The 13,223-nt window shown below is 45.3% G+C and overlaps 1 long non-coding RNA gene across 2 annotated transcripts in view; it reads right to left on the reverse strand.

Annotated features, from left to right (window-relative positions):
* LOC149456234 (uncharacterized) overlaps window positions 1–13,223 on the reverse strand; it is a 48,691-nt gene that overhangs the window by 13,479 nt on the left and 21,989 nt on the right. The gene's annotated exons all lie outside the window — the stretch shown is intronic.

The raw sequence follows: 13,223 nt of genomic DNA on the forward strand, positions 1-13,223 counted from the left end.
TGCCAACACAGTATAGGGGTTTAAACGATAATGTAAATACATACACTTTAAATGTACTAAAGGTTTGGGATAATTTACACAAAAGTATGAAATGGACTTTTAATTCAACACTGATTCCACTAAAAAACACGGAGTTTTTCCCCCCAGGCAGAGAAGAAATAGGAGGGAGGTGGTTTAAAAAAGATAGGGTGCAATTGAGAGATATCCTGGTGGGAGACGAAAAAGGATCATTTGGGGATTTGAAGAAAAAAGAGGGCGAGATCTTCACTAAACTAGATGAATTGCGGTATTTTCAATTGAGGTGTTTTGTTGGAAGTTTGCCAAAACCTTTAAGGACAAAAGAAAATTGGAATCTGTTCGAAAAGGTATTGGGAACACAAGGTGATGGGAAGCACGGGATTACTAAAGTTTACAAAATACTCACTGAATTAGACACAAACACAAAGCCAACATATATAACAAAATGGGAAATGGATATGGGAGTTGTGATAGATGAGGAAAAGCAGAGGAGAATGTATAGATTAATTCACGAGAACGTCTCTATGAGAGAAGTAGAGATGAACTATAAGTGTTAGACAAGATGGCACATCACACCAAATGTAGAAAATAAGATATGTGGGCAGAGTTCACCACTGTGTTGGAGGGGATGTGGAGAGGTAGGCACTATATACCATATATGGTGGGGATGCCCTAAAATCCAGATATTCTGGAAAACAGTAATCCACTTGATAGGAAAATTGACAGAAATAGATATAGAGCTAGATCCAGAAGCATGTATTTTGCATAACATGGATATAACAGTAAATAAATATAAAAAATCAGGGATATGGTACTATATAAATGCTGCAAAAGCTCTGATACCCAAGTTCTGGCGGCAAACAGAGATACCGAAGGAAGAGGACTGGATTGAAAGAGTTGAGCAGATCAAAAAGATGGAAAGGTTGTATCATATCCAAGAAGATAGGATGGAGGCCTATTATGGGAAATGGGAGAACTGGGAAAAAGCCAGATTATATAGGAAGTATAGGAAAGAATAAAAGATAACAACAGAAAAACTTCACTTGCTGATGTAAGAAGATGCAGAGAAAAGGTAGGATAGGCAGAGGGGATTTTTGGGTGGGGGGCGGTGCTGGGAGGGAAATGTTGTATAGAGTAATATAAAGTAGAAATGTTGGATATTATAATATTATAGAATATATTTCTTATATATATATATATATATATATATATCTACATTGTGTTGATGAAATGTATTTAAAATGGAAAAATGAATAAATATTTAAATTATAAAAAAAAAAGAAAGGGGCATGTTCAAAATAATAGCAGTGTGGAGTTCTATTAGTGAGGTCATTCATTCTTTGAAAAACAGGTGGCAATTATTGCCCTTATTTAAGGAAGGAAGGCAGCAAATGTTGTACATGCTGGTTACAGTGCATTTCTCTCTGAAATTCTGAGGAAAATGGGTCGTTCCAGACATTGTTCAGAAGAACAGCGTACCTTGATTAAAAAGTTGATTGGAGAGGGGAAAACATATAAAGAAGTGCAGAAAATGATCGGCTGCTCAGCTAAAATGATCGCAAATGCTTTAAAATGGCAACCAAAACCTGAAAGACGTGGAAGAAAGCGAAAAACTACCATTGGAATGGATAGAAGAATAGCCAAAATGGCGCAGACTCAGCAATGGATAGAAGAATAGCCAAAATGGCGCAGACTCAGCCAACAATCAGCTCCAGGAAGATGAAAGAAGGTGTGACGTTCCCTGTGAGGACTGTTACAATTAGAAGACGTCTATGTGAAGCCAAGCTATCTGCAAGAAGTCCCTGCAAAGTCCCACTGTTGGGAAAAAGACGTGTGCTGAAGAGGTTACAATCTGCCAAAGAGCACATTGACTGGCCTAAAGAGAAATGGGGCAACATTTTGTGGACTGATGGAAGTAAGATTGTTCTTTTTGGGTCTAGTGGGCGGAGACAGTTTGTCAGAAGACCCCCAAACACTGAATTCAAGCCACAGTACACTGTGAAGACCGTGAAGCATGGTGGTGCAAGCATCATGATATGGGGATGTTTCTCATACTACGGTGTTGGGCCTATTTATCACATACCAGGGATCATGGATCAGTTTGAAGACATCAGAATACTTGAAGAGGTCATGCTGCCTTATGCTGAAGAGGAAATGCCCTTGAAATGGGTGTTCCAACAAGACAACGACCCCAAACACACCAGTAAACGTGCAACATCTTGGTTCCAGACCAACAAGATGGACGTTATGGAGTGGCCAGCCCAATCCCCGGATCTTAATCCAATAGAAAACTTGTGGGGTGACATCCAAAATGCAATTTTTGAGGCAAAACCAAGAAATAGAGAAGAACTGTGGAATGTGGTCCAATCATCCTGGGCTGGAATACCTGATCACAGGGGCCAGAAGTTGGGGGACTCCATGCAACACAGATGTACAGCAGTTCTGAGAAACAGTGCGACTACAACCAAATATTCATGAAGTCATTCAAAGGAAAGCAAAATCTTCAAACATTTCTCAGTTTATATAGTGAATGTTTGAGTTTGTAAAGAAGAATACAAACACTGCGATTTTTTTGAACCGTCTAATATTCACTTTTCTTCCATTTTTTTAGAGGAACAACACAAATTTGATGTATTTTTCTTCATGTTGTGATTTGGAATAGAATGTGTCGTGTTCCCAATGCATTTGTGTGGATGGAAATAAAAGCTATTAGAAGGATTTTCAGCTTTATTCACTTTTTTCAACACACGGCTATTATTTTGAACACAACTGCGCACACGCACACACACACTTGAAATGCATTTGTTACAAATTATCTGAAAAATATTTGTAAAAATACATTTTCAAATAGACTGTATGTCTTTAAAAATACATTTAATCTACATTTTTGGAATGCATTTGCAAATATATGGTAAAATGATGTTAAAAAAAATCTGAAGAATATGTTTTAGAAAAAAAATATTTTTCATTTATTTTGTAATATATAAAAAACGCATTTCAACATGCAGTGTGTATAGATTTTAAAATATATTGAATATGGCCAAAATTGTAGTATTTCAAATATATATCTGACGAGAATATTTCAAATATATTTTTCTTGCATGTGGGAATGCAGCAAACTGCGCTAGAATTATAAAATTGGTGCCGCTCTGACACATTGGCAACCCACCACTGAGACAAGGACTCCATACATCACATGAGTAGACCATGACCTGCAGTTTGGAAAAGGTAAGTATAATTCTGAGGGGGAGAGGGAACAAAAAAAAAAAAAAAAAAGAAGGGGTGGGGGAGCTCTGAGTTGGGCTTTAACCACTTACCCTCCAGAGGATTTACCCCCCTTCCTGACCGGGCCATTTTTTCTGTTACGGCGCTGTGTTACTTTAGCTGACAATTGCGCCATCATGCAACGCTGCACCCAACTGCAATTTGTGTCCTGTTTTTCGCACAAATAGAGCTTTCTTTCGCTGGTATTTGATTGCCTGTGCTTTTTTTTATTTCTTGCACTATAAACAAAAAAAGACTGACAATTTTGAGGAAAAAAACAATATTTTTGACTTTTTGGTATAAAACATGTCCAGTAAAAATAAAAAAAAAGGCCAAAATGTATTCTGCTTCGTGTCTTTGCTTAAAAAAAAATCCCAATACGTGTCAATTAATTGGTTTACGTGAAAGTTATACCGTCTACAAATGGCGGTATAGATTTTTTTAATACCAGTAATGGCGGCGATCAGTGACTTACAGCAGGACTGCAGCGGACATTCTGACACTGGGGGAGGGGGAACAGACATTCACTGACATCCCCAGTGACACCAATACAGTGATCAGTGCTAATAAAACGCACTGACACTGTACTAATGGCACTGAGCAGGAAGGGGTTAACATCTGGGGTGATCAAAGGGTTACCTGTGTGTTTTACTATGTAATCACACTGCTTTGCATGGCTCTGATATGCAGAGCCATGCAAAGCAGTGTGCAGGAGCTGACAGGGGAGAGATCTGTATTGATTACATACAGGTCTCTCCCCCGTCAGTGATATTTGGCGATCACCGGGTGCTGGTGGCGAATCACTGGCCAGGACCCAGTGATTGACAGCCGAGGCCACCAATGGCAACACGGGTAGGGCTTGTGCCTGTGCCCCCTACCCGGAAATGCAAAACCACGTATATATATATATATGATTTTGTGCAGCCCTGCAGCAGTATTTCGGCTATAGGGCGGCGGGAAAGCGATTAATGTTGTGTACTTTCCTGAGCACCTCAGGAGCCCAAAACACAGCAAATGGCCACATAACGAAGTGGAAGTATTCTGTGCTTGAGAAAAAAAATCTTGTTTGGTGTCTTCAAGTGTCTAACCTTTATCTGGAGGATTTAGCACTTTAACCTCTTGCCGTCCGCCTGCTGTTTTTAAACGGCAGGGCGGTGGCACTCCAGGGGCGGGTTGCCGTTCATAAACGGCACCCGCTATTTCTAGTTGTGCGCACTCCCTGGGAGCGCGCAGCACCGCTGTCCGATGCCCGCTGTGTCCTCCGGACACAGTGAAACACCGATCGTCGGACGGGACCTCTGTACGAGGTCCCGATCATGTGATCACTGATTGGCCAATCAGTGATCACATGCAAAGTAGTAAGCAAGATGTCACTTGTGACATCATTGCTTACTACGTGTGAAATCTGTGAATGATCACAGAGGTCACATGGTACAGGGCTATTCACAGCAGCCTTGTACCATGTGACAAGCAGTGACCAATCACAGCTCACACATTATTTCTCAATGACTGCAAGAATGCAGACAGAGAGAAAGAGAAATGATTGCTTTTACATCCTATATGGGTGTAAAAGCAATCACTGTAAAAAAAAAAAATCTTCATCACCCCCCCACAAGTAGTACAGTGTCACCATGGTGACCCTGTACTGCTAGGGTGACAGCATGTAAAAAAAACAAATAAAAAAAACAAACATAAATAATAATATAAAAAAATAAAATAAAAAATGTAAAAAAAAATGTTTAAAAATTATAATTTTTGGTTATAAACTAACTTGGCATTTTTTATTTTTTTTTACTAAAAAGATAACGGAATAAAAATTTTGGCCAAGATTTATGATGAAATATTATTTATTTGCAAAATTGTATAAGAAAAACACTTTTTTAAACATTTTTGGACTTTTTCATTTATATAGCAAAAAAAATTAAAATCCCAGCGGTGAATAAATACCACCAAAATAAAGCTTTATCTGTCTAAAAAAAAAAATGGTAAAAAATTCATATTTGTACAGTGTCGCATGACCGCGCAATGTCATTCAAATTGTGATAGTGCTGAAAGCTGAAAATTGCCCTGGACAGAAAGCGGGTGAAAGTGTCCGGACTGGAAGGGGGGAAAGTGTCCGGACTGGAAGGGGGGGAAAGTGTCCGGACTGGAAGGGGGGGAAAGTGTCCGGACTGGAAGGGGGTGAAAGTGTCCGGACTGGAAGGGGGTGAAAGTGTCCGGACTGGAAGGGGGGGAAAGTGTCCGGACTGGAAAGGGGGGGGAAGCGTCCGGACTGGAAGGGGGGGAAAGTGTCCGGACTGGAAGGGGGTGAAAGTGTCCGGACTGGAAGGGGGTGAAAGTGTCCGGACTGGAAGGGGGTGAAAGTGTCCGGACTGGAAGGGGGGGAAAGTGTCCGGACTGGAAAGGGGGGGGAAGCGTCCGGACTGGAAGGGGGGGAAAGTGTCCGGACTGGAAGGGGGGGAAAGTGTCCGGACAGGAAGGGGGGGGAAAGCGTCCGGACTGGAAGGGGGGGAAAGTGTCCGGACTGGAAGGGGGGGAAAGTGTCCGGACTGGAAGTGGTTAAAAAAAAAAGTCCTGCACAGTGGTTTTTTTTGGCTTGCGCTCCCCAGGGATAAAACGCACCATGCTCCCCCCCCCCCCCCCAGCCAGCAGATTACATCTGTGTAACATCTCCACCAGCTCCTGGTCTAAGAGAACACAATGATCAGTCACCAAAGATGGGGGAGGGGTTCTATAGTTGCACTGTATAGAAGAGAGGAAGGGGCTCTATAGTTATACTGTATAGAGGTGGGGGAGGGGTTCTTTAGTTGTATACATAGATGGGGGGAGGGGTTCTATAGCTACACTGTATAGAGTACTATACAGAGGTAGGGGAGAAGTTGTATAGTTCTATACAGAGGTGAAGGTGGGGGGGGGTTCTATAGATACACTGTATAGAGGTGGGGGAGGGGTTCTATGGTTGCACTGTATAGAAGTGAGGAAGAGGTTCAATACTTGTACTGTATAGGAGGTGGGGGAGGGATTCTATAGTTGCACTGCATATAGGTGGGGGAGGGATTCTATAGTTGCACTGCATATAGGTGGGGGAGGGGTTCTATAGTTCCACTGTACAAATGTGGGGGGAGGGATTCTATAGTTCCACTGTATAGATGTGCGGGGAGGGGTTCTATAGTTGCACTGTATAGAGTGGGGGAGGGGTTCTATGGTTGCACTGTATATAGTGGGGGGAGGGGTTCTATGGTTGCACTGTATAAAGTGGGGGGTTCTATAGTTACACTGTATAGAGTAGGGGGAGGGGTTCTATAGTTACACTGTATAGAGTGGGTGGGGGGGGAAAGAGGGATTCTATGGTTGCACTGTATAGGAGGTGGGTGGAGGTTCTATAGTTACACTGTATTTAGATAGGGGAGGGGTTGTATAGTTTTATACAGAGGTGGGGGAGGTGTTCTATAGATACACTTTATAGAGATTGGGGGAGGGGTTGTATAGTTGTTCTGTATACAGATGGGGGAGGAGTTGTATAGTTCTATACAGAGATGGGGGAGGTGTTCTGTATCATCCTATTAGAGGACACTATCTCTGTCGGTGTCTCTGGGAATGTCAGGACCTATAAAGCTGAATTCCCCTCCAGGACACAACATCCGGGGACTCCTCCCCCTCCTGGGTCATGTGGTAATGCTGAGACTAGTAGTTCCTCAGCAGTCCGGTGGGAGGTGTTAGCCCCGCCCCTCACTCTGGTCCCGGTTGGGCTCCCTCCTCCTTGCTGAGCCATGATTGGATGTCCGCTCACACCCGCCTCCATTCCCATCCCCCCACTTCCTTGTTTACATAATTATTCACTAACAGGAAAGGCGGGGACAGGAAGTCACGAGACCGGAAGTGACCTCACCATTTGCCCGCAGACATCTTTGTGGAGGGCTGGTGCTGCTTCCTTCGCCTCCAACGTCTCATAAATAGTCATTTAACTCAGTTTGTGGAGTCGGCAGTAATGTGTGTCCCACAGAGGACCCGGCGGGGGAGAATACCAGGGGGCTGGCACTGCTGACCTGGGAAGAGAGGGCGATGGGGAGAGCAGGGCATGTTGGGACATGTAGTCCATACATAGATTCCTCCATAGAGGTGTATGCGGAGAGCGGGGCATGCTGGGATATGTAATCCATACATAGAGATTCCTCCATAGAGGTGTATGCGGAGAGCGGGGCATGCTGGGACATGTAGTCCATACATAGAGATTCCTCCATAGAGGTGTATGCGGAGAGCGGGGCATGCTGGGATATGTAGTCCATACATAGAGATTCCTCCATAGAGGTGTATGCGGAGAGCCGGGCATGCTGGGACATGTAGTCCATACATAGAGATTCCTCCATAGAGGTTTATGGGGATATAGGAAGCATGCTGGGATATGTAGTCCATACATAGAGATTCCTCCATAGAGGTGTATGCGGAGAGCCGGGCATGCTGGGACATGTAGTCCATACATAGAGATTCCTCCATAGAGGTTTATGGGGATATAGGGGGCATGCTGGGACATGTAGACAATACACAGAGAGCCCTCCATTGGTCTCTGGGGATAGGGGGCATGCTGGGACTACATACAGAGAATCCTCCACAGAGGTGTATGGGGGAAAGCGGAGTATACTGGGACATGTAGTCCATATGTACAGAATCCTACATAGAGGTCTATAGGGATAGAGGGCATGCTGGGACATGTAGTCCATACACAGAGAGTCATCCATAGAGGTTTATGGTTATAGAGGGAATGCTGGGACATGTAGTCCATACACAGAGAGCCCTCCATCAGTCTATGGGGATGGGGGGCATGCTGGGACATGTAGTCCGTACACAGAGAGCCCTCTAGTGTGAAATCTGCACAGAGAAAGATGAAATAATAGGCCGCAGTGTTCACAATAAACATTACAACTAAAAAAAATAAATAAATAAAATGAAATAAAAAGATGAACTCTGCTCTGTATACAACATTCTCCTAAATCTGATCATCTTTATTGCATCCAATAGGAAATATTCCAGATATTCCATATATAGTGCTGAGTTCTATAGGATGTCATTATAAGGAATGAATAGGATCCTATCCAGCTCTGCTGATGGTAATATAAATGTATATAATAATAGGAGGCGCCTTCCTCTACTCACTTCAAGAACTCATTATATAACCAAAATAACCCAGTGATTCCAATAATGTGTCGCTGGCCCTTTAAGATGTTGTTTTTGTAAACACTCTCGCTCTCCCTTTCCCTCTCTCTCGCTCGCCCTTTCCCTCTCTCGCTCTCCCTTTCCCTCTCTCTCGCTCGCCCTTTCCCTCTCTCTCTCTCGCTCGCCCTTTCCCTCTCTCTCTCACTGTGATCACATGACCAGATTTGACCTTTCCGCGCAGCAGTGCAGAGGCTCTCAGTTTGAGTTTCTTCTTGTCAGAGTCAAGACGCTTTTTTAAAAGCTCCTGATAAGTTCTCATTCTATTGCAAGATATTTAATCTCTATTGATTGGTATTGAGTATCCACTGATACCCTTCAATCAATAGCGATCAGCAAAAGCTTTTTAACGGTTTTTTTTTTAAATCTGTTGTACTAATTTAGTGGCAGTTTGCCATCTATTTAAAAATGAGCCAGCAGATCCTCACCGTGTTTCTTACCCTGCTGTTTGCATGGGGAGGAAAAAGATACGTCCCCGACCACTCTTCAGAGATCCCGATACACCTGAATCAGGAGATCAATACAACAGAGCAGCATATGGAAGAATTCATCAAAGGAACGGAAAATGACCCCCCAGAGATACGCCTGCTGGTGAAGGAGGAGAGCAAGTCATCAGAGCAGCAAGTGGAGGAAAAGGTCAGAGAAATGGAAGATGACCCCCCAGAGAGCCACAAGCCAGTGAAGGAGAAGAGCATTAAGTCAATGGAAGAGCAAGTTGAGGAATCGGTCAGAGAAGCTGCAAACGAGCCTCCAGAACCCTCCAGCTGGTTTTCATTACTGACCACCACTGCATACTGGTTTCAGATCATACTCCTGATAAGTGCCATCATTCTGAAATACATCCTGCACAGAAACGACCTGGCCCTGAGAGTAGGACAATATTTGATTTTCCAGAAGCTGATTGAACTCATTCAGGAAGGACTGGGCAACTTCAATTTCCACTGGTCCAGCGATGGGGCGGCCTTAGAGAATGGAGACCCATCCCTGCTTATAAATATTGATGCAGAATATTTCAGGTCAAACGCCTTTCACTGGGTTATCTTAATGCTGCTGTTGCTACTCATAATACTGCTCGTAATGCTGCTGGTGCTGACAGTGTACGTATTGCCGATGATGCTGAATGAGCTGTCGTTTAGCCGATTCTCCCCCGCTAGGCGACTTCGTGCTATTTGGTGTCTTTTCAAACCACGAAAGACAGATAATATCACCCTTCCCAGACCCAGCATCACATCTCCAAGGGGTCCCATACATGTTTATGTACAGGATACGCCACCCGAGCCAACAATCCTGCCATCAGGAGCTAGGAATGCTCACAAACAGACTTCACCACGCAAGCCGAAAAGGAGCCGCCACGTTGCTTGCCATTGTCCGAGTGATAACATCATTCCAACTTCAAGTGCTTCACCCCAGATGAAGAAGCTCAGGAAAAACCGCATGCTCAGACGACTCAGTGCATTTTGGAGTCATTTCAAAAAAAAAAAGACTGATGACATCACACCGAGTGATAACTTCACCCCACCGAGTGATAACATCACCCTTCCCAGACCCAGCATTAAGCCTCCAAGGGGTCCCATACCTGTTTATGTACAGGATACCCCATCCAGGAGAACAATCCTGCCATCAGGAGCTAGGAATGCTCACAAACAGACTCCACCACGCAAGCCGAAAAGGAGCCGCCACGTTGCTTGCCATTGTCCGAGTGATAACATCATTCCTACATCAAGTGCCTCACCCCAGATGAAGAAGCTCAGGAAAAACCGCATTCTCAGGCGACTCAGTACATTTTGGAGTCTTTTAAAACCAAAAAAGACTGATGACATCACACCGAGTGATAACTTCACCCCGCCGAGTGATAACATCACACCTCCAAGGGGTCCCATACATGTTTACGTACAGGATACGCCACCCCAGCCAACAATCCTGCCATCAAGTGCTAGGAATGCTTACACAGTCTCCACCACTCAAGCCAAAAAGGCGCCGCCATGTTGCCTGCCAGTGTCCGAGAGATAACATCATTCCTACATCAAGTGCTTCACCCCAGGTGAATAAGCTCAGGAAATACCGCATGCTCAGGCGACCAAAAAAGACTGATGACATCACACCGAGTGATAACTTCACCCCGCCGAGTGATGACATCACCAGACCCAGCATCACACCTCCAAGGGGTCCCATACATGTTTATGTAGAGGATGCGCCACCCGAGCCAACAATCCTGCCATCAAGTGCTAGGAATGCTCACACAGTCTCCACCACTCAAGCCAAAAAGGCGCCGCCATGTTGCCTGCCAGTGTCCGAGAGATAACATCACCTTACCAAGGAGTGATAACATCACCTTACCGAGGAGTGATAACATCACCTTACCGAGGAGTGATAACATCACCTTACCGAGGAGTGATAACATCACCTTACCAAGGAGTGATAACATCACCTTACTGAGGAGTGATAACATCTCCTTACCAAGGAGTGATAACATCACCTTACCGAGGAGTGATAACATCTCCTTACCGAGGAGTGATAACATCACCTTACCGAGGAGTGATAACATCTCCTTACCAAGGAGTGATAACATCTCCTTACCAAGGAGTGATAACATCTCCTTACCAAGGAGTGATAACATCACCTTACCGAGGAGTGATAACATCACCTTACCGAGGAGTGATAACATCTCCTTACCAAGGAGTGATAACATCACCTTACCGAGGAGTGATAACATCTCCTTACCGAGGAGTGATAACATCTCCTTACCAAGGAGTGATAACATCTCCTTACCAAGGAGTGATAACATCTCCTTACCAAGGAGTGATAACATCTCCTTACCAAGGAGTGATAACATCACCTTACCGAGGAGTGATAACATCACCTTACCGAGGAGTGATAACATCTCCTTACCAAGGAGTGATAACATCTCCTTACCAAGGAGTGATAACATCTCCTTACCAAGGAGTGATAACATCTCCTTACCAAGGAGTGATAACATCACCTTACCGAGGAGTGATAACATCACCTTACCAAGGAGTGATAACATCACCTTACCAAGGAGTGATAACATCACCTTACCGAGGAGTGATAACATCTCCTTACCGAGGAGTGATAACATCTCCTTACCGAGGAGTGATAACATCACCTTACCGAGGAGTGATAACATCACCTTACCGGGGAGTGATAACATCTCCTTACCAAGGAGTGATAACATCACCTTACCAAGGAGTGATAACATCTCCTTACCAAGGAGTGATAACATCTCCTTACCGAGGAGTGATAACATCACCTTACCGAGGAGTGATAACATCACCTTACCAAGGAGTGATAACATCATTCCATCACCAAGAGCTCAGGAAAAACAACTCAGGCAACTTAAGAATTTTTGGTGTTGTTCAAGGACCAGCTCACTCAATGAATAGACACCTGCCTTTTGACGGAGAACATCTCTTTGGTGCCTCTATAGCAGGGGTCCTCAAACTTTTTAAACAGGGGGCCAGTTCAATGTCCCTCAGACCGTTGGAGGGCCGGACTATAGTTTAAAAAAAAAAAAAAACTATGAACAAATGCGGCCACAGTACAGGAGATGACCAGAGACTGCGGACATACAACGGCGGCGGGAATACTGGGCCGGCCGCACCATAAGACGCACAGAAATTTCCCCCCAAGTGTGTCTTATGGAGCAAAATATACGGCAAATGCAGGACACCTTGTTGGGTCAGATCTGTGTACAATGTAAAGAGAGAGAGGGGGGGGGGAGAGATAAGGAGGGGAGAGAGAGAAAGAGGAGGGGGGGGAGAGAGGAGGGGGGAGAGAGAGAGGAGGAGGAGAGAGAGAGGAGGAGGAGAGAGAGAGGAGGAGGAGAGAGAGGGGGGGAGAGGGGGGGAGAGAAAGAGAGGGGGGGAAGAAAGAGAGAGGAGGGGGGGAGAGAGAGAGAAAGAGAGAGGGGGGGAGAGAGAAAGAGAGAGGGGGAGGGGGCAGAGAGAGAGAGAGGGGGGGAGAAAGAGAGAGGAGGGGGAGAGAGTGAGGAGGAGGGGGAGAGAGGGGGGAAAGAGAGAGGCAGGAGATCGATCATCTTTTGCACTTATATAGGGTCTGTGGCCATGATACCCGACATGCAGCGATGGAGTCTCCTCTCTTGCTCCCCCTCTTCATGGTCAGCTCTAGGCTCCGCCCTCCAACCGTGACGGTTGCATGCACTGATCAGAATACATGGCCGGCTGGCTGCAGAGACGCCGGGTGAGTGGTGCGGGTTCATAAGCCGAGCCCACCCTCCCCTGTTCTAGAATTGCTGATCCCGCCCTCCTGCCTCCCGCCCGAGCCCTGCTGAGCTCTCCCGACCTGCCAAACCCTAGTCCCTTGCCTCGCGGCAGATACGCCCCTGCCCGGCGGGCCGGATAAATGTCCTCGGTGGGCCGCATGTGGCCCGCGGGCCGTAGTTTGAGGACCCCTGCTCTATAGTTTGTGTGAAAAAAAAAGTGTACAATGCAATGTGGTGGGACTGTCCCAGCCGTGCGACCCCCCTGCAGCATGGGGCCGGGTCGCAGTTGCAATGCCTGTAGGTACGCCCCTGCAACATGCCTTGTCTTTGGTGTGGCTGGATCACACCAATGCATTGTGGTAGTGTGCAGGAACCAAAATGAAGTACAGCAGGCTGTACTTTTTCTAGCGTACCGCAGTCACCACATGATGATAGTCAGAGTATACTGATCAACCCAGCAGCTGATTGGCTGCATGCGCCGATCGAGAAAAAA

Source organism: Staurois parvus, unplaced genomic scaffold (assembly GCF_062004578.1).
Source record: "Staurois parvus isolate SC_StPar_1 unplaced genomic scaffold, SC_StPar_1.0 ptg000368l, whole genome shotgun sequence".
Lineage (NCBI taxonomy): Eukaryota > Metazoa > Chordata > Amphibia > Anura > Ranidae > Staurois > Staurois parvus.